The sequence below is a fragment of the Odontesthes bonariensis genome, chromosome 20 (assembly GCF_027942865.1).
Source record: "Odontesthes bonariensis isolate fOdoBon6 chromosome 20, fOdoBon6.hap1, whole genome shotgun sequence".
Taxonomy (NCBI): Eukaryota; Metazoa; Chordata; class Actinopteri; order Atheriniformes; family Atherinopsidae; genus Odontesthes; species Odontesthes bonariensis.
In genome coordinates, this window is record NC_134525.1 from 33,507,389 (window position 1) to 33,533,953 (window position 26,565).

Genomic DNA, 26,565 nt, shown 5'->3' on the forward strand with positions numbered 1-26,565 from the left:
TATGAAAACTACATGCTTGTATGTCACAGGAACAAATTAAGTCTATCAGCAAACCCTACCAGACACTGTTTGCAAAGTTGGAAAAGTCAACCAATGTGTTGCTCTTTTACTACCTTTTGAAGCCAATTGGTTTGGGGCCATACCGCTGGTGCTGTGACCAAGTCCTGAAAACCATAGCCAACAGCATCTACAGTAGAATTTCACAATGCAACCACATCAGGCCCACTGCATACATAGGTTTTAAAGTCATCTCTATATCGTCAGTCTATGATGTAGACCTGGAGGAGTTTTTAGTGCATTCGTCTGTACGAAGTTGAGTTCGGGTTTGTGGCCAATCTTCTTACTTCTTGTTGTCTTGCGATGGTGGTATAGTGGTGAGCATAGCTGCCTTCCAAGCAGTTGACCTGGGTTCGATTCCCAGCCATCGCAGAGGGCTATGCTCATTGAGCTTTTCCCCCTTCTCTGTCGATCAGAGGATTGGCAATGTTATCTTCATACTGCTTTAAATGCCACAGGTGTCACTTGCAACAACTCAAAGGTGAACCCTTCCTTACCTTAATGCTAGGCAGTAAAGCCCCACTCATCCCCACCTTTGACCCTCAACAGGATTAACTGGATATGAAAACTACATGCTTTTATGTCACTGGAATAAAATAAATCTATCAGCAAACCCTACCAGACACTGTTTGCAAAGTTGGACAAGTCAACAAATGTGTTGCTCTTTTACTACCTTTTGAAGCCAATTGGTTTGGGGCCATACCGCTGGTGCTGTGACCAAGTCCTGAAAACCATGGCCAACAGCATCTACAGTAGAATGTCACAATGCAACCACATCAGGCCAACTGCGTACATAGGTTTTAAAGTCATTTCTATATCGTCAGTCTATGATGTAGACCTGGAGGATTTTTTAGCGCATTCGTCTGTACGAAGTTGAGTTCGGGTTTGTGGCCAATCTTCTTACCTCTTGTTGTCTTGCGATGGTGGTATAGTGGTGAGCATAGCTGCCTTCCAAGCAGTTGACCTGGGTTCGATTCCCAGCCTTCGCAAAGGGTTTTGCTCATTGAGACTTTGCCCCTTCTCTGAAGAGCAGAGGATTGGCAGTGTTTTCTTCATACTGCTTTAAATGCCACATGTGTCACTGGCAACAACTCAAAGGTAAACCCTTCCTTACTTCCAATTGTAGGCAGTGTAGCCCCACTCATCCCCTACCTTTGACCCTCAACAGGATTAACTGGATATGAAAACTACGTGCTTTTATGTCACAGGAATAAAATAAGTCTATCAGCAAACCCTACCAGACACTGTTTGCAAAGTTGGAAAAGTCAACCAATGTGTTGCTCTTTTACTACCTTTTGAAGCCAATTGGTTTGGGGCCATACCGCTGGTGCTGTGACCAAGTCCTGAAAACCATAGCCAACAGCATCTACAGTAGAATGTCACAATGCAACCACATCAGGCCAACTGCGTACATAGGTTTTAAAGTCATTTCTATATCGTCAGTCTATGATGTAGACCTGGAGGATTTTTTAGCGCATTCGTCTGTACGAAGTTGAGTTCGGGTTTGTGGCCAATCTTCTTACCTCTTGTTGTCTTGCGATGGTGGTATAGTGGTAAGCATAGCTGCCTTCCAAGCAGTTGACCTGGTTTTGATTCCCAGCCATCGCAGAGGACTTTGCTCATTGAGACTTTGCCCCTTCTCTGAAGAGCAGAGGATTGGCAGTGTTATCTTCATACTGCTTTAAATGCCACATGTGTCACTGGCAACAACTCAAAGGTAAACCCTTCCTTACTTCCAATGGTAGGCAGTATAGCCCCACTCACCCCCACCTTTGACCCTCAACAGGATTAACTGGATATGAAAACTACATGCTTGTATGTCACAGGAACAAATTAAGTCTATCAGCAAACCCTACCAGACACTGTTTGCAAAGTTGTAAGAGTCAACCAATGTGTTGCTCTTTTACTACCTTTTGAAGCCAATTGGTTTGGGGCCATACCGCTGGTGCTGTGACCAAGTCCTGAAAACCATGGCCAACAGCATCTACAGTAGAATGTCACAATGCAACCACATCAGGCCAACTGCGTACATAGGTTTTAAAGTCATTTCTATATCGTCAGTCTATGATGTAGACCTGGAGGATTTTTTAGCGCATTCGTCTGTACGAAGTTGAGTTCGGGTTTGTGGCCAATCTTCTTACCTCTTGTTGTCTTGCGATGGTGGTATAGTGGTGAGCATAGCTGCCTTCCAAGCAGTTGACCTGGGTTCGATTCCCAGCCATCGCAAAGGGTTTTGCTCATTGAGACTTTGCCCCTTCTCTGAAGAGCAGAGGATTGGCAGTGTTTTCTTCATACTGCTTTAAATGCCACATGTGTCACTGGCAACAACTCAAAGGTGAACCCTTCCTTACTTCCAATGGTAGGCAGTATAGCCCCACTCACCCCCACCTTTGACCCTCAACAGGATTAACTGGATATGGACAATACATGCTTGTATGTCACAGGAACAAATTAAGTCTATCAGCAAACCCTACCAGACACTGTTTGCAAAGTTGTAAGAGTCAACCAATGTGTTGCTTTTTTACTACCTTTTGAAGCCAATTGGTTTGGGGCCATACCGCTGGTGCTGTGACCAAGTCCTGAAAACCATAGCCAACAGCATCTACAGTAGAATTTCACAATGCAACCACATCAGGCCCACTGCATACATAGGTTTTAAAGTCATCTCTATATCGTCAGTCTATGATGTAGACCTGGAGGAGTTTTTAGCGCATTCGTCTGTACGAAGTTGAGTTCGGGTTTGTGGCCAATCTTCTTACTTCTTGTTGTCTTGCGATGGTGGTATAGTGGTGAGCATAGCTGCCTTCCAAGCAGTTGACCTGGGTTCAATTCCCAGCCATCGCAGAGGACTTTGCTCATCGAAACTTTGCCCCTTCTCTGAAGAGCAGAGGATTGGCAGTGTTTTCTTCATACTGCTTTAAATGCCACATGTGTCACTGGCAACAACTCAAAGGTGAACCCTTCCTTACTTCCAATGGTAGGCAGTATAGCCCCACTCACCCCCACCTTTGACCCTCAACAGGATTAACTGGATATGAAAACTACATGCTTTTATGTCACAGGAATAAAATAAGTCTATCAGCAAACCCTACCAGACACTGTTTGCAAAGTTGGACAAGTCAACAAATGTGTTGCTCTTTTACTACCTTTTGAAGCCAATTGGTTTGGGGCCATACCGCTGGTGCTGTGACCAAGTCCTGAAAACCATGGCCAACAGCACCTACAGTAGAATGTCACAATGCAACCACATCAGGCCAACTGCGTACATAGGTTTTAAAGTCATTTCTATATCGTCAGTCTATGATGTAGACCTGGAGGATTTTTTAGCGCGTTCGTCTGTACGAAGTTGAGTTCGGGTTTGTGGCCAATCTTCTTACCTCTTGTTATCTTGCGATGGTGGTATAGTGGTGAGCATAGCTGCCTTCCAAGCAGTTGACCTGGGTTCGATTCCCAGCCATCGCAGAGGACTTTGCTCATCGAGATTTTGCCCCTTCTCTGAAGAGCAGAGGATTGGCAGTGTTTTCGTCATACTGCTTTAAATGCCACATGTGTCACTGGCAACAACTCAAAGGTGAACCCTTCCTTACTTCCAATGGTAGGCAGTATAGCCCCACTCACCCCTACCTTTGACCCTCAACAGGATTAACTGGATATGAAAACGACATGCTTTTATGTCACAGGAATAAAATTAGTCTATCCGCAAACCCTACCAGACACTGTTTGCAAAGTTGGAAAAGTCAACCAATGTGTTGCTCTTTTACTACCTTTTGAAGCCAATTGGTTTGGGGCCATACAAGGTGCTGTGACCAAGTCCTGAAAACCATAGCCAACAGCATCTACAGTAGAATGTCACAATGCAACCACATCAGGCCAACAACGTACATAGGTTTTAAAGTCATTTCTATATCGTCAGTCTATGATGTAGACCTGGAGGATTTTTTAGCGCATTCGTCTGTACGAAGTTGAGTTCGGGTTTGTGGCCAATCTTCTTACCTCTTGTTGTCTTGCGATGGTGGTATAGTGGTAAGCATAGCTGCCTTCCAAGCAGTTGACCTGGTTTTGATTCCCAGCCATCGCAGAGAACTTTGCTCATTGAGACTTTGCCCCTTCTCTGAAGAGCAGAGGATTGGCAGTGTTATCTTCATACTGCTTTAAATGCCACATGTGTCACTGGCAACAACTCAAAGGTAAACCCTTCCTTACTTCCAATGGTAGGCAGTATAGCCCCACTCACCCCCACCTTTGACCCTCAACAGGATTAACTGGATATGAAAACTACATGCTTGTATGTCACAGGAACAAATTAAGTCTATCAGCAAACCCTACCAGACACTGTTTGCAAAGTTGTAAGAGTCAACCAATGTGTTGCTCTTTTACTACCTTTTGAAGCCAATTGGTTTGGGGCCATACCGCTGGTGCTGTGACCAAGTCCTGAAAACCATAGCCAACAGCATCTACAGTAGAATTTCACAATGCAACCACATCAGGCCCACTGCATACATAGGTTTTAAAGTCATCTCTATATCGTCAGTCTATGATGTAGACCTGGAGAATTTTTTAGTGCATTCGTCTGTACGAAGTTGAGTTCGGGTTTGTGGCCAATTTTCTTACTTCTTGTTGTCTTGCGATGGTGGTATAGTGGTGAGCATAGCTGCCTTCCAAGCAGTTGACCTGGGTTCAATTCCCAGCCATCGCAGAGGACTTTGCTCATCGAAACTTTGCCCCTTCTCTGAAGAGCAGAGGATTGGCAGTGTTTTCTTCATACTGCTTTAAATGCCACATGTGTCACTGGCAACAACTCAAAGGTGAACCCTTCCTTACTTCCAATGGTAGGCAGTATAGCCCCACTCACCCCCACCTTTGACCCTCAACAGGATTAACTGGATATGAAAACTACATGCTTTTATGTCACAGGAATAAAATAAGTCTATCAGCAAACCCTACCAGACACTGTTTGCAAAGTTGGACAAGTCAACAAATGTGTTGCTCTTTTACTACCTTTTGAAGCCAATTGGTTTGGGGCCATACCGCTGGTGCTGTGACCAAGTCCTGAAAACCATGGCCAACAGCACCTACAGTAGAATGTCACAATGCAACCACATCAGGCCAACTGCGTACATAGGTTTTAAAGTCATTTCTATATCGTCAGTCTATGATGTAGACCTGGAGGATTTTTTAGCGCGTTCGTCTGTACGAAGTTGAGTTCGGGTTTGTGGCCAATCTTCTTACCTCTTGTTATCTTGCGATGGTGGTATAGTGGTGAGCATAGCTGCCTTCCAAGCAGTTGACCTGGGTTCGATTCCCAGCCATCGCAGAGGACTTTGCTCATCGAGATTTTGCCCCTTCTCTGAAGAGCAGAGGATTGGCAGTGTTTTCGTCATACTGCTTTAAATGCCACATGTGTCACTGGCAACAACTCAAAGGTGAACCCTTCCTTACTTCCAATGGTAGGCAGTATAGCCCCACTCACCCCTACCTTTGACCCTCAACAGGATTAACTGGATATGAAAACTACATGCTTTTATGTCACAGGAATAAAATTAGTCTATCCGCAAACCCTACCAGACACTGTTTGCAAAGTTGGAAAAGTCAACCAATGTGTTGCTCTTTTACTACCTTTTGAAGCCAATTGGTTTGGGGCCATACAAGGTGCTGTGACCAAGTCCTGAAAACCATAGCCAACAGCATCTACAGTAGAATGTCACAATGCAACCACATCAGGCCAACAACGTACATAGGTTTTAAAGTCATTTCTATATCGTCAGTCTATGATGTAGACCTGGAGGATTTTTTAGCGCATTCGTCTGTACGAAGTTGAGTTCGGGTTTGTGGCCAATCTTCTTACCTCTTGTTGTCTTGCGATGGTGGTATAGTGGTAAGCATAGCTGCCTTCCAAGCAGTTGACCTGGTTTTGATTCCCAGCCATCGCAGAGAACTTTGCTCATTGAGACTTTGCCCCTTCTCTGAAGAGCAGAGGATTGGCAGTGTTATCTTCATACTGCTTTAAATGCCACATGTGTCACTGGCAACAACTCAAAGGTAAACCCTTCCTTACTTCCAATGGTAGGCAGTATAGCCCCACTCACCCCCACCTTTGACCCTCAACAGGATTAACTGGATATGAAAACTACATGCTTGTATGTCACAGGAACAAATTAAGTCTATCAGCAAACCCTACCAGACACTGTTTGCAAAGTTGTAAGAGTCAACCAATGTGTTGCTCTTTTACTACCTTTTGAAGCCAATTGGTTTGGGGCCATACCGCTGGTGCTGTGACCAAGTCCTGAAAACCATAGCCAACAGCATCTACAGTAGAATTTCACAATGCAACCACATCAGGCCCACTGCATACATAGGTTTTAAAGTCATCTCTATATCGTCAGTCTATGATGTAGACCTGGAGAATTTTTTAGTGCATTCGTCTGTACGAAGTTGAGTTCGGGTTTGTGGCCAATTTTCTTACTTCTTGTTGTCTTGCGATGGTGGTATAGTGGTGAGCATAGCTGCCTTCCAAGCAGGTGACCTGGTTTCAATTCCCAGCCATCGCAAAGGGTTTTGTTCATTAAGACTTTGCCCCTTCTCTGAAGAGCAGAGGATTGGCAGTGTTATCTTCATACTGCTTTAAATGCCACAGGTGTCACTTGCAACAACTCAAAGGTGAACCCTTCCTTATCTTAATGGTAGGCAGTAAAGCCCCACTCATCCCCACCTTTGACCCTCAACAGGATTAACTGGATATGAAAACTACATGCTTTTATGTCACAGGAATAAAATAAGTCTATCAGCAAACCCTACCAGACACTGTTTGCAAAGTTGGACAAGTCAACAAATGTGTTGCTCTTTTACTACCTTTTGAAGCCAATTGGTTTGGGGCCATACCGCTGGTGCTGTGACCAAGTCCTGAAAACCATAGCCAACAGCATCTACAGTAGAATTTCACAATGCAACCACATCAGGCCCACTGCATACATAGGTTTTAAAGTCATCTCTATATCGTCAGTCTATGATGTAGACCTGGAGGAGTTTTTAGCGCATTCGTCTGTACGAAGTTGAGTTCGGGTTTGTCGCCAATCTTCTTACTTCTTGTTGTCTTGCGATGGTGGTATAGTGGTGAGCATAGCTGCCTTCCAAGCAGTTGACCTGGGTTCAATTCCCAGCCATCGCAGAGGACTTTGCTCATCGAAACTTTGCCCCTTCTCTGAAGAGCAGAGGATTGGCAGTGTTTTCTTCATACTGCTTTAAATGCCACATGTGTCACTGGCAACAACTCAAAGGTGAACCCTTCCTTACTTCCAATGGTAGGCAGTATAGCCCCACTCACCCCCACCTTTGACCCTCAACAGGATTAACTGGATATGAAAACTACATGCTTTTATGTCACAGGAATAAAATAAGTCTATCAGCAAACCCTACCAGACACTGTTTGCAAAGTTGGACAAGTCAACAAATGTGTTGCTCTTTTACTACCTTTTGAAGCCAATTGGTTTGGGGCCATACCGCTGGTGCTGTGACCAAGTCCTGAAAACCATGGCCAACAGCACCTACAGTAGAATGTCACAATGCAACCACATCAGGCCAACTGCGTACATAGGTTTTAAAGTCATTTCTATATCGTCAGTCTATGATGTAGACCTGGAGGATTTTTTAGCGCGTTCGTCTGTACGAAGTTGAGTTCGGGTTTGTGGCCAATCTTCTTACCTCTTGTTATCTTGCGATGGTGGTATAGTGGTGAGCATAGCTGCCTTCCAAGCAGTTGACCTGGGTTCGATTCCCAGCCATCGCAGAGGACTTTGGTCATCGAGATTTTGCCCCTTCTCTGAAGAGCAGAGGATTGGCAGTGTTTTCGTCATACTGCTTTAAATGCCACATGTGTCACTGGCAACAACTCAAAGGTGAACCCTTCCTTACTTCCAATGGTAGGCAGTATAGCCCCACTCACCCCTACCTTTGACCCTCAACAGGATTAACTGGATATGAAAACTACATGCTTTTATGTCACAGGAATAAAATTTGTCTATCCGCAAACCCTACCAGACACTGTTTGCAAAGTTGGAAAAGTCAACCAATGTGTTGCTCTTTTACTACCTTTTGAAGCCAATTGGTTTGGGGCCATACAAGGTGCTGTGACCAAGTCCTGAAAACCATAGCCAACAGCATCTACAGTAGAATGTCACAATGCAACCACATCAGGCCAACAACGTACTTAGGTTTTAAAGTCATTTCTATATCGTCAGTCTATGATGTAGACCTGGAGGATTTTTTAGTGCATTCGTCTGTACGAAGTTGAGTTCGGGTTTGTGGCCAATCTTCTTACTTCTTGTTGTCTTGCGATGGTGGTATAGTGGTGAGCATAGCTGCCTTCCAAGCAGTTCACCTGGTTTCGATTCCCAGCCATCGCACAGGACTTTGCTCATCGAGACTTTGCCCCTTCTCTGAAGAGCAGAGGATTGGCAGTGTTTTCTTCATACTCCTTTAAATGCCACATGTGTCACTGGCAACAACTCAAAGGTAAACCCTTCCTTACTTCCAATTGTAGGCAGTGTAGCCCCACTCATCCCCTACCTTTGACCCTCAACAGGATTAACTGGATATGAAAACTACGTGCTTTTATGTCACAGGAATAAAATAAGTCTATCCGCAAACCCTACCAGACACTGTTTGCAAAGTTGGAAAAGTCAACCAATGTGTTGCTCTTTTACTACCTTTTGAAGCCAATTGGTTTGGGGCCATACCGCTGGTGCTGTGACCAAGTCCTGAAAACCATAGCCAACAGCATCTACAGTAGAATGTCACAATGCAACCACATCAGGCCAACTGCGTACATAGGTTTTAAAGTCATTTCTATATCGTCAGTCTATGATGTAGACCTGGAGGATTTTTTAGCGCATTCGTCTGTACGAAGTTGAGTTCGGGTTTGTGGCCAATCTTCTTACCTCTTGTTGTCTTGCGATGGTGGTATAGTGGTAAGCATAGCTGCCTTCCAAGCAGTTGACCTGGTTTTGATTCCCAGCCATCGCAGAGGACTTTGCTCATTGAGACTTTGCCCCTTCTCTGAAGAGCAGAGGATTGGCAGTGTTATCTTCATACTGCTTTAAATGCCACATGTGTCACTGGCAACAACTCAAAGGTAAACCCTTCCTTACTTCCAATGGTAGGCAGTATAGCCCCACTCACCCCCACCTTTGACCCTCAACAGGATTAACTGGATATGAAAACTACATGCTTGTATGTCACAGGAACAAATTAAGTCTATCAGCAAACCCTACCAGACACTGTTTGCAAAGTTGTAAGAGTCAACCAATGTGTTGCTCTTTTACTACCTTTTGAAGCCAATTGGTTTGGGGCCATACCGCTGGTGCTGTGACCAAGTCCTGAAAACCATAGCCAACAGCATCTACAGTAGAATTTCACAATGCAACCACATCAGGCCCACTGCATACATAGGTTTTAAAGTCATCTCTATATCGTCAGTCTATGATGTAGACCTGGAGAATTTTTTAGTGCATTCGTCTGTACGAAGTTGAGTTCGGGTTTGTGGCCAATCTTCTTACTTCTTGTTGTCTTGCGATGGTGGTATAGTGGTGAGCATAGCTGCCTTCCAAGCAGTTGACCTGGTTTCAATTCCCAGCCATCGCAAAGGGTTTTGTTCATTAAGACTTTGCCCCTTCTCTGAAGAGCAGAGGATTGGCAGTGTTATCTTCATACTGCTTTAAATGCCACAGGTGTCACTTGCAACAACTCAAAGGTGAACCCTTCCTTATCTTAATGGTAGGCAGTAAAGCCCCACTCATCCCCACCTTTGACCCTCAACAGGATTAACTGGATATGAAAACTACATGCTTTTATGTCACAGGAATAAAATAAGTCTATCAGCAAACCCTACCAGACACTGTTTGCAAAGTTGGACAAGTCAAAAAATGTGTTGCTCTTTTACTACCTTTTGAAGCCAATTGGTTTGGGGCCATACCGCTGGTGCTGTGACCAAGTCCTGAAAACCATAGCCAACAGCATCTACAGTAGAATTTCACAATGCAACCACATCAGGCCCACTGCATACATAGGTTTTAAAGTCATCTCTATATCGTCAGTCTATGATGTAGACCTGGAGGAGTTTTTAGCGCATTCGTCTGTACGAAGTTGAGTTCGGGTTTGTCGCCAATCTTCTTACTTCTTGTTGTCTTGCGATGGTGGTATAGTGGTGAGCATAGCTGCCTTCCAAGCAGTTGACCTGGGTTCAATTCCCAGCCATCGCAGAGGACTTTGCTCATCGAAACTTTGCCCCTTCTCTGAAGAGCAGAGGATTGGCAGTGTTTTCTTCATACTGCTTTAAATGCCACATGTGTCACTGGCAACAACTCAAAGGTGAACCCTTCCTTACTTCCAATGGTAGGCAGTATAGCCCCACTCACCCCCACCTTTGACCCTCAACAGGATTAACTGGATATGAAAACTACATGCTTTTATGTCACAGGAATAAAATAAGTCTATCAGCAAACCCTACCAGACACTGTTTGCAAAGTTGGACAAGTCAACAAATGTGTTGCTCTTTTACTACCTTTTGAAGCCAATTGGTTTGGGGCCATACCGCTGGTGCTGTGACCAAGTCCTGAAAACCATAGCCAACAGCATCTACAGTAGAATGTCACAATGCAACCACATCAGGCCAACTGCGTACATAGGTTTTAAAGTCATTTCTATATCGTCAGTCTATGATGTAGACCTGGAGGATTTTTTAGCGCATTCGTCTGTACGAAGTTGAGTTCGGGTTTGTGGCCAATCTTCTTACTTCTTGTTGTCTTGCGATGTTGGTATAGTGGTGAGCATAGCTGCCTTCCAAGCAGTTCACCTGGTTTCGATTCCCAGCCATCGCACAGGACTTTGCTCATCGAGACTTTGCCCCTTCTCTGAAGAGCAGAGGATTGGCAATGTTATCTTCATACTGCTTTAAATGCCACAGGTGTCACTTGCAACAACTCAAAGGTGAACCCTTCCTTACCTTAATGGTAGGCAGTAAAGCCCCACTCATCCCCACCTTTGACCCTCAACAGGATTAACTGGATATGAAAACTACATGCTTGTATGTCACAGGAACAAATTAAGTCTATCAGCAAACCCTACCAGACACTGTTTGCAAAGTTGGAAAAGTCAACCAATGTGTTGCTCTTTTACTACCTTTTGAAGCCAATTGGTTTGGGGCCATACCGCTGGTGCTGTGACCAAGTCCTGAAAACCATAGCCAACAGCATCTACAGTAGAATTTCACAATGCAACCACATCAGGCCCACTGCATACATAGGTTTTAAAGTCATCTCTATATCGTCAGTCTATGATGTAGACCTGGAGGAGTTTTTAGTGCATTCGTCTGTACGAAGTTGATTTCGGGTTTGTGGCCAATCTTCTTACTTCTTGTTGTCTTGCGATGGTGGTATAGTGGTGAGCATAGCTGCCTTCCAAGCAGTTGACCTGGGTTCGATTCCCAGCCATCGCAGAGGGCTATGCTCATTGAGCTTTTCCCCCTTCTCTGTCGATCAGAGGATTGGCAATGTTATCTTCATACTGCTTTAAATGCCACAGGTGTCACTTGCAACAATTCAAAGGTGAACCCTTCCTTACCTTAATGGTAGGCAGTAAAGCCCCACTCATCCCCACCTTTGACCCTCAACAGGATTAACTGGATATGAAAACTACATGCTTGTATGTCACAGGAACAAATTAAGTCTATCAGCAAACCCTACCAGACACTGTTTGCAAAGTTGGAAAAGTCAACCAATGTGTTGCTCTTTTACTACCTTTTGAAGCCAATTGGTTTGGGGCCATACCGCTGGTGCTGTGACCAAGTCCTGAAAACCATAGCCAACAGCATCTACAGTAGAATTTCACAATGCAACCACATCAGGCCCACTGCATACATAGGTTTTAAAGTCATCTCTATATCGTCAGTCTATGATGTAGACCTGGAGGAGTTTTTAGTGCATTCGTCTGTACGAAGTTGAGTTCGGGTTTGTGGCCAATCTTCTTACCTCTTGTTGTCTTGCGATGGTGGTATAGTGGTGAGCATAGCTGCCTTCCAAGCAGTTGACCTGGGTTCGATTCCCAGCCATCGCAGAGGGCTATGCTCATTGAGCTTTTCCCCCTTCTCTGTCGATCAGAGGATTGGCAATGTTATCTTCATACTGCTTTAAATGCCACATGTGTCACTGGCAACAACTCAAAGGTGAACCCTTCCTTACTTCCAATGGTAGGCAGTATAGCCCCACTCACCCCCACCTTTGACCCTCAACAGGATTAACTGGATATGAAAACTACATGCTTGTATGTCACAGGAACAAATTAAGTCTAACAGCAAACCCTACCAGACACTGTTTGCAAAGTTGGACAAGTCAACAAATGTGTTGCTCTTTTACTACCTTTTGAAGCCAATTGGTTTGGGGCCATACCGCTGGTGCTGTGACCAAGTCCTGAAAACCATGGCCAACAGCATCTACAGTAGAATGTCACAATGCAACCACATCAGGCCAACTGCGTACATAGGTTTTAAAGTCATTTCTATATCGTCAGTCTATGATGTAGACCTGGAGGATTTTTTAGCGCATTCGTCTGTACGAAGTTGAGTTCGGGTTTGTGGCCAATCTTCTGACCTCTTGTTGTCTTGCGATGGTGGTATAGTGGTGAGCATAGCTGCCTTCCAAGCAGTTGACCTGGGTTCGATTCCCAGCCATGGCAGAGGACTTTGCTCATCGAGACTTTGCCCCTTCTCTGAAGAGCAGAGGATTGGCAATGTTATCTTCATACTGCTTTAAATGCCACATGTGTCACTGGCAACAACTCAAAGGTAAACCCTTCCTTACTTCCAATGATAGTTAGTATAGCCCCACTCACCCCCACCTTTGACCCTCAACAGGATTAACTGGATATGAAAACTACATGCTTGTATGTCACAGGAACAAATTAAGTCTATCAGCAAACCCTACCAGACACTGTTTGCAAAGTTGTAAGAGTCAACCAATGTGTTGCTCTTTTACTACCTTTTGAAGCCAATTGGTTTGGGGCCATACCGCTGGTGCTGTGACCAAGTCCTGAAAACCATAGCCAACAGCATCTACAGTAGAATTTCACAATGCAACCACATCAGGCCCACTGCATACATAGGTTTTAAAGTCATCTCTATATCGTCAGTCTATGATGTAGACCTGGAGGAGTTTTTAGCGCATTCGTCTGTACGAAGTTGAGTTCGGGTTTGTGGCCAATCTTCTTACTTCTTGTTGTCTTGCGATGGTGGTATAGTGGTGAGCATAGCTGCCTTCCAAGCAGTTGACCTGGTTTCAATTCCCAGCCATCGCAGAGGACTTTGCTCATTGAGACATCGCCCCTTCTCTGAAGAGCAGAGGATTGGCAGTGTTTTCTTCATACTGCTTTAAATGCCACATGTGTCACTGGCAACAACTCAAAGGTGAACCCTTCCTTACTTCCAATAGTAGGCAGTATAGCCCCACTCATCCCCCACCTTTGACCCTCAACAGGATTAACTGGATATGAAAACTACATGCTTTTATGTCACAGGAATAAAATAAGTCTATCAGCAAACCCTACCAGACACTGTTTGCAAAGTTGGACAAGTCAACAAATGTGTTGCTCTTTTACTACTTTTGGAACCAATTGGTTTGGGGCCATACCGCTGGTGCTGTGACCAAGTCCTGAAAACCATGGCCAACAGCATCTACAGTAGAATGTCACAATGCAACCACATCAGGCCAACTGCGTACATAGGTTTTAAAGTCATTTCTATATCGTCAGTCTATGATGTAGACCTGGAGGATTTTTTAGCGCATTCGTCTGTACGAAGTTGAGTTTGGGTTTGTGGCCAATCTTCTTACCTCTTGTTGTCTTGCAATGGTGGTATAGTGGTGAGCATAGCTGCCTTCCAAACAGTTGACCTGGGTTCGATTCCCAGCCTTCGCAAAGGGGTTTGCTCATTGAGACTTTGCCCCTTCTCTGAAGAGCAGAGGATTGGCAGTGTTTTCTTCATACTGCTTTAAATGCCACATGTGTATGGGATCAAATAAGGGTCAGAAAGATTTTGTACTTGTACAATGATGTTCACATGTGTAACAAAGTTTTGAAGTTTTAAAAACATTTTGTGCATGTGTAACAAAGTTTTGAAGTTGTAAAAATAGTTTGTGTATGTGTAACAAAGTTTTGAAGTTGTAAAAACATTTTGTGCATGTGTAAAACTAAATCCAACGGACACACAAATTTCCCACATTCAAGTACAACCCTGACGTTACAAGTTTACAAACTCAAGTTACGAGAACGAATTTTGACCCTGTTTTGACGCCTGAGTGAATAGCCAATCAGCACGGTGCTTACTGACTTGCATTATTTTGGTTACAGATAAATCAGCTTTTGTGGATAAAAAAAACAAAATACACAAGTATATTTTACAATAAGTTTATTGGTTTAATTAAGTTCATTTTACAATTATGTATTCTTTCAGACAAGTTACTTTGAGTTTAATTTGTGGCCCAAGAACAAAAGGAGGAAGCACTCCATACTGCCTACTTTTATAACCTTGGTGACATCATCAGGAGAAACAATCTATGGTGATAGTGGTAATGTGAAGTTTGAATTAATTATTTTATTGTTCGTATGATTTTTTTGGATTGTTAAAGCCAGATGTGCATTAGGATGTAAAGTGATTTGCTAGAACGTGCATTGAAGGGGAAGTAATGATAGTTTGTGTTACAGGTCCCAGGCTATGGGCACTGTACACAGATAAGATTCTCTACAAAACAGTGTCTCAACCTTCCCTCATGGTTCCTGTCGTAGTTCATGAATGCTCTCTACATAGTTTACTACTGCAGTATATATGTCTGCCCCAAAACCCGAGGAAGGTGCAGTTGGATTGAACAGTTCATCCAATCGTTCCAGTTCTTGCATACTCAAGGGACATGCCAGTTCAGGCACCTGCACTCCAGTTTGACCCATGTCTGTCATTGCCACGTCTGAAAGATGGGGCACCTAAAACAGTACAAAAATTGTTATGGCTGTTGTCCACAACATTGGTAAATAAAATATTGTTTTCCCTTTTGCTACATCGTGAAATTGCCGATATCTTTAATTAACTTACCTGAGCAGAAGCGTTTGACTCCATCCTGTTTTTCCTCCATCAGTACCAACGTGTGCCCACTGAGTGTCGTTGGAGCTCAGATCCTGGCCGGCAGAAATTGCTGCTCCTTGATTGGATGGTTGGTTGGCACGTGGGTGGGCACCGGGTTGATTGGCAAGTCAGTAAGCAACGTGCTGATTGGCAATTCACTCAGGCGTCAAAACAGGGTCAAAATTCGTACTCGTAACTTGAGTTTTATAAACTTGTAACTTCAGGGTCGTACTTGAAGGGGGGAAATTTGTGTGTCCGTCGGATTTAGTTTTACACACAAAACTTTGTTACACATACACAAACTATTTTTACTTCAAAACTTTGTTACACATGCACAAAATGTTTTTACAACTTCAAAACTTTGTTACACATACACAAACTATTTTTACAACTTCAAAACTTTGTTACACATACACAAACTATTTTTACAACTTCAAAACTTTGTTACACATGCACAAAATGTTTTTACAACTTCAAAACTTTGTTACACATGCACAAAATGTTTTTACATAGACACAAAATATTTTTACAACTTCAAAACTTTATTACACATGTGAACATCATTGTACAAGTACAAAATCTTTCTGACCCTTATTTGATCCCATACATGTGTCACTGGCAACAACTCAAAGGTGAACCCTTCCTTACTTCCAATGGTAGGCAGTATAGCCCCACTCACCCCCACCTTTGACCCTCAACAGGATTAACTGGATATGGACAATACATGCTTGTATGTCACAGGAACAAATTAAGTCTATCAGCAAACCCTACCAGACACTGTTTGCAAAGTTGTAAGAGTCAACCAATGTGTTGCTTTTTTACTACCTTTTGAAGCCAATTGGTTTGGGGCCATACCGCTGGTGCTGTGACCAAGTCCTGAAAACCATAGCCAACAGCATCTACAGTAGAATGTCACAATGCAACCACATCAGGTCTACTGCGTACAGAGGTTTTAAAGTCATCTCTATATTGTCAGTCTATGATGTAGACCTGGAGGAGTTTTTTGCGCATTCGTCCTTACGAAGTTGGGTTCGGGTTTGTGGCCAATCTTCTTACCTCTTGTTGTCTTGCGATGGTGGTATAGTGGTGAGCATAGCTGCCTTCCAAGCAGTTGACCTGGGTTTGAGGAGGACTTTGCTCATCAAGACATTGCCCCTTCTCTGAAGAGCAGAGGATTGGCAATGTTTTCTTCATACTGCTTTAAATGCCACATGTGTCACTGGCAACAACTCAAAGGTAAACCCTTCCTTACTTCCAATTGTAGGCAGTGTAGCCCCACTCACCCCTACCTTTGACCCTCAACAGGATTAACTGGATATGAAAACTACATGCTTTTATGTCACAGGAATAAAATAAGTCTATCAGCAAACCCTACCAGACACTGTTTGCAAAGTTGGAAAAGTCAACCAATGTGTTGCTCTTTTACTACCTTTTGAAGCCAATTGGTTTGGGGCCATACCGCTGGTGCTGTGACCAAGTCCTGAAAACCATAGCCAACAGCATCTACAGTAGAATGTCACAATGCAACCACATCAGGCCAACTGCGTACATAGGTTTTAAAGTCATTTCTATATCGTCAGTCTATGATGTAGACCTGGAGGATTTTTTAGTGCATTCGTCTGTACGAAGTTGAGTTCGGGTTTGTGGCCAATCTTCTTACCTCTTGTTGTCTTGCGATGGTGGTATAGTGGTAAGCATAGCTGCCTTCCAAGCAGTTGACCTGGGTTCGATTACCAGCCATCGCAGAGGACTTTGCTCATTAAGACAATGCCCCTTCTCTGAAGAGCAGAGGATTGGCAATGTTTTCTTCATACTGCTTTAAATGCCACATGTGTCACTGGCAACAACTCAAAGGTGAACCCTTCCTTACTTCCAATGGTAGGCAGTATAGCCCCACTCACCCCTACCTTTGACCCTCAACAGGATTAACTGGATTTGAAAACTACATGCTTTTATGTCACAGGAATAAAATAAGTATATCAGCAAACCCTACCAGACACTGTTTGCAAAGTTGGAAAAGTCAACCAATGTGTTGCTCTTTTACTACCTTTTGAAGCCAATTGGTTTGGGGCCATACAAGGTGCTGTGACCAAGTCCTGAAAACCATAGCCAACAGCATCTACAGTAGAATGTCACAATGCAACCACATCAGGCCAACTGCGTACATAGGTTTTAAAGTCATTTCTATATCGTCAGTCTATGATGTAGACCTGGAGGATTTTTTAGTGCATTCGTCTGTACGAAGTTGAGTTCGGGTTTGTGGCCAATCTTCTTACTACTTGTTGTCTTGCGATGGTGGTGTAGTGGTGAGCATAGCTGCCTTCCAAGCAGTTGACCTGGTTTCGATTCCCAGCCATCGCACAGGACTTTGCTCATCGAGACTTTGCCCCTTCTCTGAAGAGCAGAGGATTGGCAATGTTATCTTCATACTGCTTTAAATGCCACATGTGTCACTGGCAACAAGTCAAAGGTGAACCCTTCCTTACTTCCAATGGTAGGCAGTATAGCCCCACTCACCCCCACCTTTGACCCTCAACAGGATTAACTGGATATGAAAACTACATGCTTGTATGTCACAGGAACAAATTAAGTCTATCAGCAAACCCTACCAGACACTGTTTGCAAAGTTGTAAGAGTCAACCAATGTGTTGCTCTTTTACTACCTTTTGAAGCCAATTGGTTTGGGGCCATACCGCTGGTGCTGTGACCAAGTCCTGAAAACCATAGCCAACAGCATCTACAGTAGAATTTCACAATGCAACCACATCAGGCCCACTGCATACATAGGTTTTAAAGTCATCTCTATATCGTCAGTCTATGATGTAGACCTGGAGGAGTCTTTAGTGCATTCGTCTGTACTAAGTTGAGTTCGGGTTTGTGGCCAATCTTCTTACTTGTTGTTGTCTTGCGATGGTGGTATAGTGGTGAGCATAGCTCCCTTCCAAGCAGTTGACCTGGGTTCGATTCCCAGCCATCGCAGAGGGCTATGCTCATTGAGCTTTTCCCCCTTCTCTGTCGATCAGAGGATTGGCAATGTTATCTTCATACTGCTTTAAATGCCACATGTGTCACTGGCAACAACTCAAAGGTGAACCCTTCCTTACCTTAATGGTAGGCAGTAAAGCCCCACTCATCCCCACCTTTGACCCTCAACAGGATTAACTGGATATGAAAACTACATGCTTGTATGTCACAAGAACAAATTAAGTCTATCAGCAAACCCTACCAGACACTGTTTGCAAAGTTGTAAGAGTCAACCAATGTGTTGCTCTTTTACTACCTTTTGAAGCCAATTGGTTTGGGGCCATACCGCTGGTGCTGTGACCAAGTCCTGAAAACCATAGCCAACAGCATCTACAGTAGAATTTCACAATGCAACCACATCAGGCCCACTGCATACATAGGTTTTAAAGTCATCTCTATATCGTCAGTCTATGATGTAGACCTGGAGGAGTTTTTAGCGCATTCGTCTGTACGAAGTTGAGTTCGGGTTTGTGGCCAATCTTCTTACTTCTTGTTGTCTTGCGATGGTGGTATAGTGGTGAGCATAGCTGCCTTCCAAGCAGTTGACCTGGTTTCAATTCCCAGCCATCGCAGAGGACTTTGCTCATCGAGACATCGCCCCTTCTCTGAAGAGCAGAGGATTGGCAGTGTTTTCTTCATACTGCTTTAAATGCCACATGTGTCACTGGCAACAACTCAAAGGTGAACCCTTCCTTACTTCCAATAGTAGGCAGTTTAGACCCACTCACCCCCACCTTTGACCCTCAACAGGATTAACTGGATATGGACAATACATGCTTGTATGTCACAGGAACAAATTAAGTCTATCAGCAAACCCTACCAGACACTGTTTGCAAAGTTGTAAGAGTCAACCAATGTGTTGCTTTTTTACTACCTTTTGAAGCCAATTGGTTTGGGGCCATACCGCTGGTGCTGTGACCAAGTCCTGAAAACCATAGCCAACAGCATCTACAGTAGAATGTCACAATGCAACCACATCAGGTGTACTGCGTACAGAGGTTTTAAAGTCATCTCTATATTGTCAGTCTATGATGTGGACCTGGAGGAGTTTTTTGCGCATTCGTCCTTACGAAGTTGAGTTCGGGTTTGTGGCCAATCTTCTTACTTCTTGTTGTCTTGCGATGGTGGTATAGTGGTGAGCATAGCTGCCTTCCAAACAGTTGACCTGGGTTCGATTCCCAGCCTTCGCAAAGGGGTTTGCTCATTGAGACTTTGCCCCTTCTCTGAAGAGCAGAGGATTGGCAGTGTTTTCTTCATACTGCTTTAAATGCCACATGTGTCACTGGCAACAACTCAAAGGTGAACCCTTCCTTACTTCCAATGGTAGGCAGTATAGCCCCACTCACCCCCACCTTTGACCCTCAACAGGATTAACTGGATATGGACAATACATGCTTGTATGTCACAGGAACAAATTAAGTCTATCAGCAAACCCTACCAGACACTGTTTGCAAAGTTGTAAGAGTCAACCAATGTGTTGCTTTTTTACTACCTTTTGAAGCCAATTGGTTTGGGGCCATACCGCTGGTGCTGTGACCAAGTCCTGAAAACCATAGCCAACAGCATCTACAATAGAATGTCACAATGCAACCACATCAGGTCTACTGCGTACAGAGGTTTTAAAGTCATCTCTATATTGTCAGTCTATGATGTAGACCTGGAGGAGTTTTTTGCGCATTCGTCCTTACGTAGTTGGGTTCGGGTTTGTGGCCAATCTTCTTACCTCTTGTTGTCTTGCGATGGTGGTATAGTGGTGAGCATAGCTGCCTTCCAAGCAGTTGACCTGGGTTCGAGGAGGACTTTGCTCATCAAGACATTGCCCCTTCTCTGAAGAGCAGAGGATTGGCAATGTTTTTTTCATACTGCTTTAAATGCCACATGTGTCACTGGCAACAACTCAAAGGTAAACCCTTCCTTACTTCCAATGGTAGGCAGTATAGCCCCACTCACCCCCACCTTTGACCCTCAACAGGATTAACTGGATATGAAAACTACATGCTTGTATGTCACAGGAACAAATTAAGTCTATCAGCAAACCCTACCAGACACTGTTTGCAAAGTTGTAAGAGTCAACCAATGTGTTGCTCTTTTACTACCTTTTGAAGCCAATTGGTTTGGGGCCATACCGCTGGTGCTGTGACCAAGTCCTGAAAACCATAGCCAACAGCATCTACAGTAGAATGTCACAATGCAACCACATCAGGCCAACTGCGTACATAGGTTTTAAAGTCATTTCTATATCGTCAGTCTATGATGTAGACCTGGAGGATTTTTTAGTGCATTCGTCTGTACGAAGTTGAGTTCGGGTTTGTGGCCAATCTTCTTACTTCTTGTTGTCTTGCGATGGTGGTATAGTGGTGAGCATAGCTGCCTTCCAAGCAGTTGACCTGGTTTCGATTCCCAGCCATCGCACAGGACTTTGCTCATTGAGACTTTGCCCCTTCTCTGAAGAGCAGAGGATTGGCAATGTTATCTTCATACTGCTTTAAATGCCACATGTGTCACTGGCAACAACTCAAAGGTGAACCCTTCCTTACTTCCAATGGTAGGCAGTATAGCCCCACTCACCCCCACCTTTGACCCTCAACAGGATTAACTGGATATGAAAACTACATGCTTGTATGTCACAGGAACAAATTAAGTCTATCAGCAAACCCTACCAGACACTGTTTGCAGAGTTGTAAGAGTCAACCAATGTGTTGCTCTTTTACTACCTTTTGAAGCCAATTGGTTTGGGGCCATACCGCTGGTGCTGTGACCAAGTCCTGAAAACCATAGCCAACAGCATCTACAGTAGAATGTCACAATGCAACCACATCAGGTCTACTGCGTACAGAGGTTTTAAAGTCATCTCTTTATTGTCAGTCTATGATGTGGACCTGGAGGAGTTTTTTGCGCAGTCGTCCTTACGAAGTTGGGTACGGGTTTGTGGCCAATCTTCTTACTTCTTGTTTTCTTGCGATGGTGGTATAGTGGTAAGCATAGCTGCCTTCCAAACAGTTGACCTGGGTTCGATTACCAGCCATCGCAGAGGACTTTGCTCATCAAGACAATGCCCCTTCTTTGAAGAGCAGAGGATTGGCAATGTTTTCTTCATACTGCTTTAAATGCCACGTGTCACTGGCAACAAGTCAAAGGTGAACCCTTCCTTACTTCCAATGGTAGGCAGTATAGCCCCACTCACCCCTACCTTTGACCCTCAACAGGATTAACTGGATATGAAAACTACATGCTTTTATGTCACAGGAATAAAATAAGTCTATCAGCAAACCCTACCAGACACTGTTTGCAAAGTTGGAAAAGTCAACCAATGTGTTGCTCTTTTACTACCTTTTGAAGCCAATTGGTTTGGGGCCATACAAGGTGCTGTGACCAAGTCCTGAAAACCATAGCCAACAGCATCTACAGTAGAATGTCACAATGCAACCACATCAGGCCAACTGCGTACATAGGTTTTAAAGTCATTTCTATATCGTCAGTCTATGATGTAGACCTGGAGGATTTTTTAGTGCATTCGTCTGTACGAAGTTGAGTTCGGGTTTGTGGCCAATCTTCTTACTACTTGTTGTCTTGCGATGGTGGTATAGTGGTGAGCATAGCTGCCTTCCAAGCAGTTGACCTGGTTTCGATTCCCAGCCATCGCACAGGACTTTGCTCATCGAGACTTTGCCCCTTCTCTGAAGAGCAGAGGATTGGCAATGTTATCTTCATACTGCTTTAAATGCCACATGTGTCACTGGCAACAACTCAAAGGTGAACCCTTCCTTACTTCCAATGGTAGGCAATATAGCCCCACTCACCCCCACCTTTGACCCTCAACAGGATTAACTGGATATGAAAACTACATGCTTGTATGTCACAGGAACAAATTAAGTCTATCAGCAAACCCTACCAGACACTGTTTGCAAAGTTGTAAGAGTCAACCAATGTGTTGCTCTTTTACTACCTTTTGAAGCCAATTGGTTTGGGGCCATACCGCTGGTGCTGTGACCAAGTCCTGAAAACCATAGCCAACAGCATCTACAGTAGAATTTCACAATGCAACCACATCAGGCCCACTGCATACATAGGTTTTAAAGTCATCTCTATATCGTCAGTCTATGATGTAGACCTGGAGGAGTTTTTAGTGCATTCGTCTGTACGAAGTTGAGTTCGGGTTTGTGGCCAATCTTCTTACTTCTTGTTGTCTTGCGATGGTGGTATAGTGGTGAGCATAGCTGCCTTCCAAGCAGTTGACCTGGTTTCGATTCCCAGCCATCGCACAGGACTTTGCTCATCGAGACTTTGCCCCTTCTCTGAAGAGCAGAGGATTGGCAATGTTATCTTCATACTGCTTTAAATGCCACATGTGTCACTGGCAACAACTCAAAGGTAAACCCTTCCTTACTTCCAATGGTAGGCAGTATAGCCCCACTCACCCCCACCTTTGACCCTCAACAGGATTAACTGGATATGAAAACTACATGCTTGTATGTCACAGGAACAAATTAAGTCTATCAGCAAACCCTACCAGACACTGTTTGCAAAGTTGTAAGAGTCAACCAATGTGTTGCTCTTTTACTACCTTTTGAAGCCAATTGGTTTGGGGCCATACCGCTGGTGCTGTGACCAAGTCCTGAAAACCATAGCCAACAGCATCTACAGTAGAATTTCACAATGCAACCACATCAGGCCAACTGCGTACATAGGTTTTAAAGTCATTTCTATATCGTCAGTCTATGATGTAGACCTGGAGGATTTTTTTAGCGCATTCGTCTGTACGAAGTTGAGTTCGGGTTTGTGGCCAATCTTCTTACCTCTTGTTGTCTTGCGATGGTGGTATAGTGGTGAGCATAGCTGCCTTCCAAGCAGTTCACCTGGGTTCGATTCCCAGCCATCGCAGAGGACTTTGCTCATTGAGACTTTGCCCCTTCTCTGAAGAGCAGAGGATTGGCAGTGTTATCTTCATACTGCTTTAAATGCCACATGTGTCACTGGCAACAACTCAAAGGTGAACCCTTCCTTACCTTAATGGTAGGCAGTAAAGCCCCACTCATCCCCACCTTTGACCCTCAACAGGATTAACTGGATATGAAAACTACATGCTTGTATGTCACAAGAACAAATTAAGTCTATCAGCAAACCCTACCAGACACTGTTTGCAAAGTTGTAAGAGTCAACCAATGTGTTGCTCTTTTACTACCTTTTGAAGCCAATTGGTTTGGGGCCATACCGCTGGTGCTGTGACCAAGTCCTGAAAACCATAGCCAACAGCATCTACAGTAGAATTTCACAATGCAACCACATCAGGCCCACTGCATACATAGGTTTTAAAGTCATCTCTATATCGTCAGTCTATGATATAGACCTGGAGGAGTTTTTAGTGCATTCGTCTGTACGAAGTTGAGTTCGGGTTTGTGGCCAATCTTCTTACTTCTTGTTGTCTTGCGATGGTGGTATAGTGGTGAGCATAGCTGCCTTCCAAGCAGTTGACCTGGTTTCGATTCCCAGCCATCGCAGAGGGCTATGCTCATTGAGCTTTTCCCCCTTCTCTGTCGATCAGAGAATTGGCAATGTTATCTTCATACTGCTTTAAATGCCACAGGTGTCACTTGCAACAACTCAAAGGTGAACCCTTCCTTACCTTAATGCTAGGCAGTAAAGCCCCACTCATCCCCACCTTTGACCCTCAACAGGATTAACTGGATATGAAAACTACATGCTTTTATGTCACTGGAATAAAATAAGTCTATCAGCAAACCCTACCAGACACTGTTTGCAAAGTTGGACAAGTCAACAAATGTGTTGCTCTTTTACTACCTTTTGAAGCCAATTGGTTTGGGGCCATACCGCTGGTGCTGTGACCAAGTCCTGAAAACCATGGCCAACAGCATCTACAGTAGAATGTCACAATGCAACCACATCAGGCCAACTGCGTACATAGGTTTTAAAGTCATTTCTATATCGTCAGTCTATGATGTAGACCTGGAGGATTTTTTTAGCGCATTCGTCTGTACGAAGTTGAGTTCGGGTTTGTGGCCAATCTTCTTACCTCTTGTTGTCTTGCGATGGTGGTATAGTGGTGAGCATAGCTGCCTTCCAAGCAGTTCACCTGGGTTCGATTCCCAGCCATCGCAGAGGACTTTGCTCATTGAGACTTTGCCCCTTCTCTGAAGAGCAGAGGATTGGCAGTGTTATCTTCATACTGCTTTAAATGCCACATGTGTCACTGGCAACAACTCAAAGGTAAACCCTTCCTTACTTCCAATGGTAGGCAGTATAGCCCCACTCACCCCCACCTTTGACCCTCAACAGGATTAACTGGATTTGAAAACTACATGCTTTTATGTCACAGGAATAAAATAAGTATATCAGCAAACCCTACCAGACACTGTTTGCAAAGTTGGAAAAGTCAACCAATGTGTTGCTCTTTTACTACCTTTTGAAGCCAATTGGTTTGGGGCCATACAAGGTGCTGTGACCAAGTCCTGAAAACCATAGCCAACAGCATCTACAGTAGAATGTCACAATGCAACCACATCAGGCCAACTGCGTACATAGGTTTTAAAGTCATTTCTATATCGTCAGTCTATGATGTAGACCTGGAGGATTTTTTAGTGCATTCGTCTGTACGAAGTTGAGTTCGGGTTTGTGGCCAATCTTCTTACTACTTGTTGTCTTGCGTTGGTGGTGTAGTGGTGAGCATAGCTGCCTTCCAAGCAGTTGACCTGGTTTCGATTCCCAGCCATCGCACAGGACTTTGCTCATCGAGACTTTGCCCCTTCTCTGAAGAGCAGAGGATTGGCAATGTTATCTTCATACTGCTTTAAATGCCACATGTGTCACTGGCAACAAGTCAAAGGTGAACCCTTCCTTACTTCCAATGGTAGGCAGTATAGCCCCACTCACCCCCACCTTTGACCCTCAACAGGATTAACTGGATATGAAAACTACATGCTTGTATGTCACAGGAACAAATTAAGTCTATCAGCAAACCCTACCAGACACTGTTTGCAAAGTTGTAAGAGTCAACCAATGTGTTGCTCTTTTACTACCTTTTGAAGCCAATTGGTTTGGGGCCATACCGCTGGTGCTGTGACCAAGTCCTGAAAACCATAGCCAACAGCATCTACAGTAGAATTTCACAATGCAACCACATCAGGCCCACTGCATACATAGGTTTTAAAGTCATCTCTATATCGTCAGTCTATGATGTAGACCTGGAGGAGTCTTTAGTGCATTCGTCTGTACTAAGTTGAGTTCGGGTTTGTGGCCAATCTTCTTACTTGTTGTTGTCTTGCGATGGTGGTATAGTGGTGAGCATAGCTCCCTTCCAAGCAGTTGACCTGGGTTCGATTCCCAGCCATCGCAGAGGGCTATGCTCATTGAGCTTTTCCCCCTTCTCTGTCGATCAGAGGATTGGCAATGTTATCTTCATACTGCTTTAAATGCCACATGTGTCACTGGCAACAACTCAAAGGTGAACCCTTCCTTACCTTAATGGTAGGCAGTAAAGCCCCACTCATCCCCACCTTTGACCCTCAACAGGATTAACTGGATATGAAAACTACATGCTTGTATGTCACAAGAACAAATTAAGTCTATCAGCAAACCCTACCAGACACTGTTTGCAAAGTTGTAAGAGTCAACCAATGTGTTGCTCTTTTACTACCTTTTGAAGCCAATTGGTTTGGGGCCATACCGCTGGTGCTGTGACCAAGTCCTGAAAACCATAGCCAACAGCATCTACAGTAGAATTTCACAATGCAACCACATCAGGCCCACTGCATACATAGGTTTTAAAGTCATCTCTATATCGTCAGTCTATGATGTAGACCTGGAGGAGTTTTTAGCGCATTCGTCTGTACGAAGTTGAGTTCGGGTTTGTGGCCAATCTTCTTACTTCTTGTTGTCTTGCGATGGTGGTATAGTGGTGAGCATAGCTGCCTTCCAAGCAGTTGACCTGGTTTCAATTCCCAGCCATCGCAGAGGACTTTGCTCATCGAGACATCGCCCCTTCTCTGAAGAGCAGAGGATTGGCAGTGTTTTCTTCATACTGCTTTAAATGCCACATGTGTCACTGGCAACAACTCAAAGGTGAACCCTTCCTTACTTCCAATAGTAGGCAGTTTAGACCCACTCACCCCCACCTTTGACCCTCAACAGGATTAACTGGATATGGACAATACATGCTTGTATGTCACAGGAACAAATTAAGTCTATCAGCAAACCCTACCAGACACTGTTTGCAAAGTTGTAAGAGTCAACCAATGTGTTGCTTTTTTACTACCTTTTGAAGCCAATTGGTTTGGGGCCATACCGCTGGTGCTGTGACCAAGTCCTGAAAA

General features: G+C 44.1%; 27 non-coding genes across 27 annotated transcripts; all 27 read left to right on the forward strand.

The window, feature by feature from the left end:
• The first annotated feature begins 357 nt into the window (after window positions 1-357).
• Window positions 358-429, forward strand: trnag-ucc (transfer RNA glycine (anticodon UCC)). Its single transcript has one exon. It is a non-coding gene; the product is annotated as a tRNA-Gly (tRNA).
• A 545-nt stretch (window positions 430-974) lies between these two features.
• Window positions 975-1,046, forward strand: trnag-ucc (transfer RNA glycine (anticodon UCC)). Its single transcript has one exon. It is a non-coding gene; the product is annotated as a tRNA-Gly (tRNA).
• A 1,165-nt stretch (window positions 1,047-2,211) lies between these two features.
• On the forward strand, window positions 2,212-2,283 carry trnag-ucc (transfer RNA glycine (anticodon UCC)). The gene has a single exon. It is a non-coding gene; the product is annotated as a tRNA-Gly (tRNA).
• Window positions 2,284-2,829: 546 nt separating this feature from the next.
• Window positions 2,830-2,901, forward strand: trnag-ucc (transfer RNA glycine (anticodon UCC)). Its single transcript has one exon. It is a non-coding gene; the product is annotated as a tRNA-Gly (tRNA).
• A 546-nt stretch (window positions 2,902-3,447) lies between these two features.
• On the forward strand, window positions 3,448-3,519 carry trnag-ucc (transfer RNA glycine (anticodon UCC)). Its single transcript has one exon. It is a non-coding gene; the product is annotated as a tRNA-Gly (tRNA).
• A 1,162-nt stretch (window positions 3,520-4,681) lies between these two features.
• trnag-ucc (transfer RNA glycine (anticodon UCC)) lies at window positions 4,682-4,753 on the forward strand. The gene has a single exon. It is a non-coding gene; the product is annotated as a tRNA-Gly (tRNA).
• Window positions 4,754-5,299: 546 nt separating this feature from the next.
• Window positions 5,300-5,371, forward strand: trnag-ucc (transfer RNA glycine (anticodon UCC)). Its single transcript has one exon. It is a non-coding gene; the product is annotated as a tRNA-Gly (tRNA).
• Window positions 5,372-7,150: 1,779 nt separating this feature from the next.
• On the forward strand, window positions 7,151-7,222 carry trnag-ucc (transfer RNA glycine (anticodon UCC)). The gene has a single exon. It is a non-coding gene; the product is annotated as a tRNA-Gly (tRNA).
• Window positions 7,223-7,768: 546 nt separating this feature from the next.
• Window positions 7,769-7,840, forward strand: trnag-ucc (transfer RNA glycine (anticodon UCC)). The gene has a single exon. It is a non-coding gene; the product is annotated as a tRNA-Gly (tRNA).
• Window positions 7,841-9,621: 1,781 nt separating this feature from the next.
• trnag-ucc (transfer RNA glycine (anticodon UCC)) lies at window positions 9,622-9,693 on the forward strand. The gene has a single exon. It is a non-coding gene; the product is annotated as a tRNA-Gly (tRNA).
• Window positions 9,694-10,238: 545 nt separating this feature from the next.
• trnag-ucc (transfer RNA glycine (anticodon UCC)) lies at window positions 10,239-10,310 on the forward strand. The gene has a single exon. It is a non-coding gene; the product is annotated as a tRNA-Gly (tRNA).
• A 1,163-nt stretch (window positions 10,311-11,473) lies between these two features.
• On the forward strand, window positions 11,474-11,545 carry trnag-ucc (transfer RNA glycine (anticodon UCC)). Its single transcript has one exon. It is a non-coding gene; the product is annotated as a tRNA-Gly (tRNA).
• A 545-nt stretch (window positions 11,546-12,090) lies between these two features.
• On the forward strand, window positions 12,091-12,162 carry trnag-ucc (transfer RNA glycine (anticodon UCC)). The gene has a single exon. It is a non-coding gene; the product is annotated as a tRNA-Gly (tRNA).
• Window positions 12,163-12,708: 546 nt separating this feature from the next.
• On the forward strand, window positions 12,709-12,780 carry trnag-ucc (transfer RNA glycine (anticodon UCC)). Its single transcript has one exon. It is a non-coding gene; the product is annotated as a tRNA-Gly (tRNA).
• A 546-nt stretch (window positions 12,781-13,326) lies between these two features.
• On the forward strand, window positions 13,327-13,398 carry trnag-ucc (transfer RNA glycine (anticodon UCC)). The gene has a single exon. It is a non-coding gene; the product is annotated as a tRNA-Gly (tRNA).
• Window positions 13,399-16,887: 3,489 nt separating this feature from the next.
• Window positions 16,888-16,959, forward strand: trnag-ucc (transfer RNA glycine (anticodon UCC)). Its single transcript has one exon. It is a non-coding gene; the product is annotated as a tRNA-Gly (tRNA).
• A 544-nt stretch (window positions 16,960-17,503) lies between these two features.
• Window positions 17,504-17,575, forward strand: trnag-ucc (transfer RNA glycine (anticodon UCC)). The gene has a single exon. It is a non-coding gene; the product is annotated as a tRNA-Gly (tRNA).
• A 546-nt stretch (window positions 17,576-18,121) lies between these two features.
• trnag-ucc (transfer RNA glycine (anticodon UCC)) lies at window positions 18,122-18,193 on the forward strand. Its single transcript has one exon. It is a non-coding gene; the product is annotated as a tRNA-Gly (tRNA).
• Window positions 18,194-18,738: 545 nt separating this feature from the next.
• trnag-ucc (transfer RNA glycine (anticodon UCC)) lies at window positions 18,739-18,810 on the forward strand. The gene has a single exon. It is a non-coding gene; the product is annotated as a tRNA-Gly (tRNA).
• Window positions 18,811-20,578: 1,768 nt separating this feature from the next.
• On the forward strand, window positions 20,579-20,650 carry trnag-ucc (transfer RNA glycine (anticodon UCC)). The gene has a single exon. It is a non-coding gene; the product is annotated as a tRNA-Gly (tRNA).
• A 1,160-nt stretch (window positions 20,651-21,810) lies between these two features.
• On the forward strand, window positions 21,811-21,882 carry trnag-ucc (transfer RNA glycine (anticodon UCC)). The gene has a single exon. It is a non-coding gene; the product is annotated as a tRNA-Gly (tRNA).
• Window positions 21,883-22,428: 546 nt separating this feature from the next.
• On the forward strand, window positions 22,429-22,500 carry trnag-ucc (transfer RNA glycine (anticodon UCC)). Its single transcript has one exon. It is a non-coding gene; the product is annotated as a tRNA-Gly (tRNA).
• A 547-nt stretch (window positions 22,501-23,047) lies between these two features.
• On the forward strand, window positions 23,048-23,119 carry trnag-ucc (transfer RNA glycine (anticodon UCC)). The gene has a single exon. It is a non-coding gene; the product is annotated as a tRNA-Gly (tRNA).
• Window positions 23,120-23,664: 545 nt separating this feature from the next.
• trnag-ucc (transfer RNA glycine (anticodon UCC)) lies at window positions 23,665-23,736 on the forward strand. Its single transcript has one exon. It is a non-coding gene; the product is annotated as a tRNA-Gly (tRNA).
• Window positions 23,737-24,282: 546 nt separating this feature from the next.
• trnag-ucc (transfer RNA glycine (anticodon UCC)) lies at window positions 24,283-24,354 on the forward strand. The gene has a single exon. It is a non-coding gene; the product is annotated as a tRNA-Gly (tRNA).
• A 1,162-nt stretch (window positions 24,355-25,516) lies between these two features.
• Window positions 25,517-25,588, forward strand: trnag-ucc (transfer RNA glycine (anticodon UCC)). The gene has a single exon. It is a non-coding gene; the product is annotated as a tRNA-Gly (tRNA).
• Window positions 25,589-26,133: 545 nt separating this feature from the next.
• On the forward strand, window positions 26,134-26,205 carry trnag-ucc (transfer RNA glycine (anticodon UCC)). The gene has a single exon. It is a non-coding gene; the product is annotated as a tRNA-Gly (tRNA).
• Window positions 26,206-26,565: the final 360 nt, after the last annotated feature.